A 7,828-nucleotide genomic window follows, 5' to 3' on the forward strand; every position below is an offset into this window, starting at 1 on the left:
CTGCGGTGGCCGAGAGTGGCCACTGCGCTCCAGTCTGGGCAACAGAGTGAGACTCCAACTCAAAAAAAAAAAAGAAATCCAAGAGAAGGAGGAAACCCCAACTGCCTTTTTACAATGACTTAGAGATTATATGAGTAAGTATTCGGGGTTAAACCCAGAAAACCTTGTAGGACAGGGCCTTCTAAATGTTAATTTTTTTTTTACCAAAAGTTGGCCAGACATCGCAAGGAAGTTACAAAAGCTGGAGGGATGAAAGAAAAGATCTACTGAGGAATTGTTAAGAGAAGCACAAAAGGTGTTTGCTAAAAGAGATGAGAGAAAGCAAAAACAAAAAGCTAGAATCATGGTAAGCACTGTAGAAAGGGTAGTTGGATAAAGAAATGAGAGATCCCCCTGGGAAGGATCTGGGTATCAAAAGGGACAGACTAAAGGAAAGTTTAATCCAAAAGGAACTATGAAAAGAGAATTTAATCTAAAGGGAGCAGGATGCTATCATTGCAAGAAACCAGAGCATTTCAAGAGAGAGTGTCCTGAACTGAAGAAAAAGAAAAAGAGTCTCTCTTATGGCACTAGATGCAGAATAAGGATGTCAGAGGATCCACTTTATCAGATCCCACCAAGAATCCTTGACAAATCTGAAGGTGGGGTCTAATGAGGAGGACAATCTTCCACATTGATATTGGTGCAGTTCACTCCTCCCTAATCTTCCAACACCTAAATGTTCAGTTTTTATCAGAAAAGCTTCTAATCTCTGGAGTAAAAGGAGATGATTTCAGGGCCTTGTATTTGAACCCAGGATTATGAAAACTGAAACTGAGACAATGACAGGGTCATTTTTATTTGTCGCAGAAGCAGGGATTAATCTCCTAGGCAGAGACCAAATTATCCAGATGGACTTCAGTATAGGGATAGAACAAGGTCAACTTAAAGTCTGAATGGCATATCTCACAGAGGAAAAAGAACAATAACAATAACAAAAAAAAAATTAGCCCTAAAATATAGATGAGAAGAGGAAATAGAAGAGATGAGAAAAGTAGAGGCAGCTCTCAATAAGAAGGGGAGGTGGATCCTCCCTGATGGAAGAGAGATGGTTAACAAACTAATTATTAGGAAATTAATGACTATATTGCATAAGGAAAGCCTTTGGGGAACTCAAGCAATATGCAACAGACTCTTAAAAACCTATGGATGTGTAGGTATTTACACTATTACTAAACAAATTTGTGAGGGATGTATAATTTTTAAGAAAATAAATAAAAGTGTAATCAGGGGATCATTAAAAGGGGAAAACCTCCTGGATTAAGACCCTCCCAAAGTACACAAATTGATTTCACTGAAATGTCCAAAGTTGGAAAACTTAAGTACCTATTAGTAATTGTTGATTATCTTACTGGGTGGATGGAGACATACCCAACAACAGTTACAACAGGGTCTGTAATAAAAATACTTTTGGAAAAGGTAATCCCTAGATCTGGTCTAGTAGAAAACATCGATTCAGATAATGGAAGTCATTTTACCTCAAAGGTATTACAAAGCATTACAACAGCACTCCAAATGCAATAAGACTTTCATACATCCTGGCATCCATCATCCTCAGGAAGGATAGAACAAATGAACCAAACTCTAAAGACCCATGTAACTAAACTAATGTTAAAAATAAAACTGCCCTGGGTCAAATGTCTTCTTATAGCTTTCCTCCAAATTAGAACAGCCTCTTGACGGGATTTGGGTTTGTCACCCTATGGACTATTATATGGGTTGCCCTATCTAGGTGGAGCAACAGATTTACCAACCCTGGAAAGCAAAGATCAATTTTATTATTTTTTGAGTTGGAGTCACTCTGTTGCCCAGACTGGAGTGCAGTGGCACCACTCATGGCCATCCCAGCATTGACCTGCTGGACTCCGGCAATCCTTTCACCTCAGCCTTCCAGGTAGCAGGACCTGCAGGTATACACTAACATGCCCAGCTAACTTTTTGTTATTTTACTATAGAGACGAGGTCCCACCAAGTTGCCTGGACTGGTCTCCAGCCCGCAGTCTCAGGCAATCCACTCACTTTGGTCTCCCAAAGTGCTGGGATTACAGGCTGAGCCACCAAGCCTAGACCAAAGATTACTTTTTAAGAGAATATATTTCAGCAATCTCCTCTAACCTATCTTCCATTAAATTAAAAGAACTCCTTGCTCAAACTCCTCCTCTTGAGTTCACAGTTCACCATTTTCAGTCAGGTGACTGAATGTTGAGCAAGACTTGGAAGGAGACTAAACTAAACCAAACCAGGAAGGAGCACCAAGTGCTTCTGACTACTGAAATGACTGTCCAAAAGGCAGAAAAAGGGTTGACACATCATACCCGAGTCAAGAAATCAATAATAGGGACTAAGGTAAAAGAGAGACAAGATTGGTAGGAAGTCTCTCAAATAGCACTGCTAAAGATAAAAATAAGAAAAAGTCAATTTAAAATTTAGTCTCCATGAATGTTCTTGGTGTTCTCCTTATAACCCTACCTATAGTGACTGCTTTTATTGTTCTATCTATCTGTTTTATTAGACGTTTACTTTAAAGGCCTCTTAATTCTGAACACCCATGGGACTGTTTCCTCCCTTGAGAAACACCAAAACGTCTAATTACTTGCAGACCTCTATTATCATTGTAACTTTATGGGCCATTAATATACAGGCAATCAAAGGTGAGCCTTATCCCTTTCACACTAACTTGATAATCAATGTGACTAAAACCTCACCACCTCAAACTATAAAATTTGATGCATATCAAATTTTGCCTTATGGAAACCTAGAGAAGCAAAAACAGTTATCTCAGGCAGACAAATATCTTTGTTCTGAGGCAAATATCGATAAGGAGAATTTAGATTTTGAAACTTTGAGGGACCTCCCTGAACGCACAAAAGCCCCTGTCCCAGCTGGTATAACTTATGATGAACTACCCAAATTCAAGGTTGGATGGCAACCCTCTGGAAAAGCCCCTACAGTCCTTGAAATCAAAAATACACTTATCTATGAAAATTCTACCAGCAGTTCATAGCGATTTAGAATGCAACCCTATACTTCTAACTATTAATGATCCTGCTACTTTAGATCAAAAACCTGAGGTGGCACCTCGAGTTTATGAATTGGAAGCCAACATTTCAGGACAAGACCCTCAAGGATGATTAACCTTTCTTTTGGTCAAAAAAACTATAGCTGTAGGTACAGTGAAACCAACCCTGAACCCCAATGATTATTGCAATCTCCCTAGCAATGATCCCAAAAAGGTAACTATAGTTGAAATTAAAGACTTAAACAGACTATAGAAACAAACTGGTTATAAGGAAACAAATGCCTGGATGGAATGGATAAAATGTATGGTATTCACTCTAAATAAGAGTGATTGCTATGCATGCACCACAGGATGATTGCAGGCTCAAGTGGTTCCATTTCCTAGCTGCTGGGATACAGATCTCATCAGAATGAATTGTATGTTAGCCCTGTGCCTAGACAAGGATGCATGGGGAAATGAGACATGCAGGAGACTGTCTTTGCTTTACCCTGCCTTGCAAGATCTGAAGGTAATCCCTTCTTTTTCTATGGGTAAGTCGAATAACTCCTTGTGTCTCTCCAGATGGGTGGAAGGGTTCACTGCCCCCACAGGGCAACTATAAACTTGTATCCACATCCTGGATGTCCCAAAGGTACATGAGGGCAACTACTCTCACTTTAACGTCCCTCAAGTGGATGTTTTGGTGGTACTGTGGAGGAAGGAAATTTAGAGACCTGTTACCACCCAAATGGGCTGGAACTTGTTCTTTGGCCATCCCAGTCACACTGGCATTTCGCTCCAATCTAAAAATTCATTCTCAAAACAGAAGCAAAAGGTCATTACAAGAATCATTTGATCTCAACAAATATGTTGATGCTATAGGAGTCCCCAGTGAATTTAAAGCTAGAAACCAAATAGCGGCAGGATTTGAGTCTATGTTCTTCTGGTGGTCAACTGTTTATAAGAATGTACACTGGATTAATTACATTTACGATAACCAACAAAGGTTTATTAATTTTACTAGAGACGCTGTCAGAGAAAGTGTAGATCAACTGGACGCCACCTGCTGAATGATTTTGGAAAACCATATGGTTTCAGATATGACGTCAGCTGAGAAAGGGAGAGTCTGTGTTATATTGGGGGGAATATGTTGTACTTTTATTCCAAATAACACAGCCCCTAATGGAACTATCACCAAGGCGCTACAAGGGTTAACTACTCTGGCCAATGAATTGGCAGAAAATTCTGGAATTGATAATCTTGATACAAATTGGTTAGAAGACTGGTTTAAAAAAAACAGAAGGAAATAATATCTTCAATCTTAACTTCCCTTGTGATTGTAGCAGGAATATTAACAACCATAGGTTGCTGCACAACTCCCTATGTTAGAAGCTTAGTCCAAAAACTTATAGAAACTGCTATTAATGAACAAATGTCCATAGGTTATTCCCCAAATAATCTCACGTTAATGGAAAGTAAATTAAATTTTGAGGAAGAAAGTCAGAAACTGTTACAAAAATTTGAAGCAAACTTGAATTATAGCGAAAATGAAATAAAAGCTACTTAAAAATAAAAGAGAAGGGAACTGTAAGAAACAAAGCGGTGATCCATTTTCAAAATGGCAATTTGTTACTTCATTTCCTTGTTCTTTCTCCTTTCTTAGCAGGCTTTCTCTTTTGGCAGGTTTCCTTTGGTGGGCATTGAGACTCAATCAAAATTCAGAAACATGTGTTTTACCTTATTTGTGTAGAGACTGCTTGTGCTTTACCTTATTTGTACAAAATTATTGTTTAGGTGACATCCGGAAAAGTGATGTAACCTCTGGGGTATTCAGCCAATGGGGAACCAGGAGAGGAACTTGTGCTTTAGAGGCATTAGTACACTGATTGTAACTTGCCTCGGTGTGCTTGCTCACCTGAGAGCACCCATTCTTGCAAGAATGAGATGAAAAGAACTGCTTCACTCCCCTGATCTCTGAGTCTCTGTTTCATGCTTTGATGACAAAACTGAGGAGGGTCAAGTCCACCTCCCACAGTTGTTAAGCAATGCTTGACTGTATTTTGTTTATGCAGCATGAGCAGACTAGGCACTCAAAGGAATTGAACACTCAAAGGAATTGAACATGTACACGCATGTTCATAGCGCCACTATTCACAATAGTTGAAAGTTGAAAACAGCTCAAATGTCCATCCACAGATAAATGGATAAACAAACTATTGACTATTCATACGATAGAATATTTTCCAACCGTAAAAAGGAATAAAGTAAATGATATATGAATGAATCTTGAAAACATTATGCTATATGAAAGAAGTCAAGCAAAAGGGTCATATTGTGTGATCCCCTTTATATGAAATATTTATAATAGATAGACCCACAGAGACAGAATGCAGATTGATAGTTAATGGGGACTGAAGGGAGGATAAACTATTTAATTAATAAGAGGTTTTACTTTGGAATGATGGAAATATTTCAGGACTATGCACATAGAAGTGGCATTTGTACAACATTGTGACTATACTAAATGCACTGCGTGGTTTATTTAGTGTCATATGAATTTCACATTAATAAATTATTTTAAAAAGATTCAGAGGTGTTGATGGTTCCCACTATATCCCTACTTAATTTAATTTGACCCCTGAAATAACTGGTTGAATCATAAAGGATGATGGTGGGTTCCCCAAACTTAACAAAGTGGTAGCCTTAATTGCAGGTGTTAAGCAGGATGTGGTATCTTTACTAGAACAGAAAATCTTGGAACCATGGTATACAATTATTGATCTGAAAAATACATTTTTTTCCATACCTATCAGGAAGAAGGATCATAAGTAGTTTGTATTCTCATAGGACTAACACTATATAACTGTCATGGTTCTGCCCCAAGGAAATATTCTCCACTATTTGTCATAACATAATCTGAAGATAAGTGGACCATTTTGACATCCCATAGCACATGGTATTAGTCCATTAATAGTCTTATGGTCATTGGGCCAGGCATTCAATAAGTGCTAAACCTCTGGATTTCTTGAGAAGACACATGCACATTCCATAGAGGGTGGAAGATAAGCCCTAAAAACATTCTGGAGTCTGTCGCATTGGTAAAAATTTTAGAAGTTTATTGGTCTGTGTTAACTCAGCATATGACTACCCAAAATGAACTGCTGTCCCACTCAGAGATGACCATGAAAGATGGTGGTGAGGGGAAACCCTCCCAACAGGCAGAGCTTCAGGCAGTGCAACATGCCATACACATTGTGTAGAGATGGAAATAGCTTGAGGTTAGGGGTAACAATGGCTCAGCTGGTTGGTAGGGGGTCTGAAAGAACAAGATCAAAGAAGTCAGGTATAGGAAAGTCTGCAGGACTATAAATAGATATAATTATTATGTGTTGATTTAAAAAATAAAATAAGTCTGCAGGAGAGGCACAAAGATGAATCAGTGGGAGTGGACACAAAGAAAGAGAATCATATTTTGTACATTAATGACCACTGGAGATCATTACTGTAGAAGAGGCACCAAAGAACCAAGTGGATAGGATGAGTTGACCAGTAGCTGTCAGTGGCCTCTGTCTGTGGCTACCCCAGTGCTTACTCAGGGGTCTCACAAACAAAATAATCATACCGGCAGAGTTGGTGGCTGTGTACAGGACCCAAAGCGTGTGCTCCCTTTCACTAAGACTGATTGACCAATGCTTCTACATGTTCGATCAGCAACAGAGATCAACACTGAATGCTGTTGATGAAGGATCAACATGGGATCTTGTAAAACATCACCTTAGACCAAGGCATCTACTTCACAGCCTAGGAAGTGCAGTGGTGGGCACATAGCTATGGGGTCCTCTAGATACCATACCATCCAGAAGCTCCTACTAGAAGACTGAGCATCACTACTGCCAGTAGTGATGGAGCAATGGAAGGTCCTCTCAAAGACACAGCTGAAGTGCCAGCTTGGGGATGACATCTGGCAAGGATGGGCCCTTCAGGACGTGGTATACAACTCAATTCTCATTATATGTTTTTGTGTCCCCAACATGTCTAGTGTCCAAGGGGTAGATATAGGAGTGCCCGGCTCATCAACACTCCCAGTGACACATTTAGGGTATCTGTGCTTTGTCCGCAGCTTTAGGCTCTGAGAGTTGATATTGGTTTCTGGGGGCAGAGGTGGAGGCACATTTCTACCAAGTGATACAGTGAGATTATATATATAGTGATACACACACACACACACACACACACACACAGCTACAGCTGCTTCTTAGACACCTCATGTGCCGGTAAACAGACAGAAGAAGTTAGCATTCTGGAAGGAGGTCAATGACTCTAACCATCATTAGGAGAAAAGGATGTTGCTATACAAGAGAGGCAGGGAGCGATGTATTTTGTGCTCAGGTGATCCACTTGGTACTTACATGTCCAGCTGCAACTATGTAAGTGCAATAACCACAAGCCCATAAAGGCATATTAAGCAAGGGCTGAGATCCTTCAGGCAAGGGAAGCAAGATCAACCTGCCAGGGAAACCACCTAGGCCAGCAGAAGTGCTAGCGAGTGGAGGGGAGGAGACAAGTAGTCTCTGCATAGGGTTCAACTGCAACAGCAGGGGCTATGGGTATCCTTTTCATTGACTCTCCTTTTGTACATTTCCTCAGAACCTGTGACCCGTGAGAACCCCGGAACAGCTCTGCCTGGATGGAAAGAACTTGAAGCAGGCAGATCTGCGCAACATAAGGATGATGACTGTGAGTGTTGTTGGCACCCTGCCCCAACGCTCACCCCCTGTTTGCTTTGAGTAT

Source organism: Carlito syrichta, unplaced genomic scaffold (genome assembly GCF_000164805.1).
Source record: "Carlito syrichta isolate Samal-C Ts95f unplaced genomic scaffold, Tarsius_syrichta-2.0.1 Scaffold311716, whole genome shotgun sequence".
In the NCBI taxonomy this organism is placed as follows: domain Eukaryota; kingdom Metazoa; phylum Chordata; class Mammalia; order Primates; family Tarsiidae; genus Carlito; species Carlito syrichta.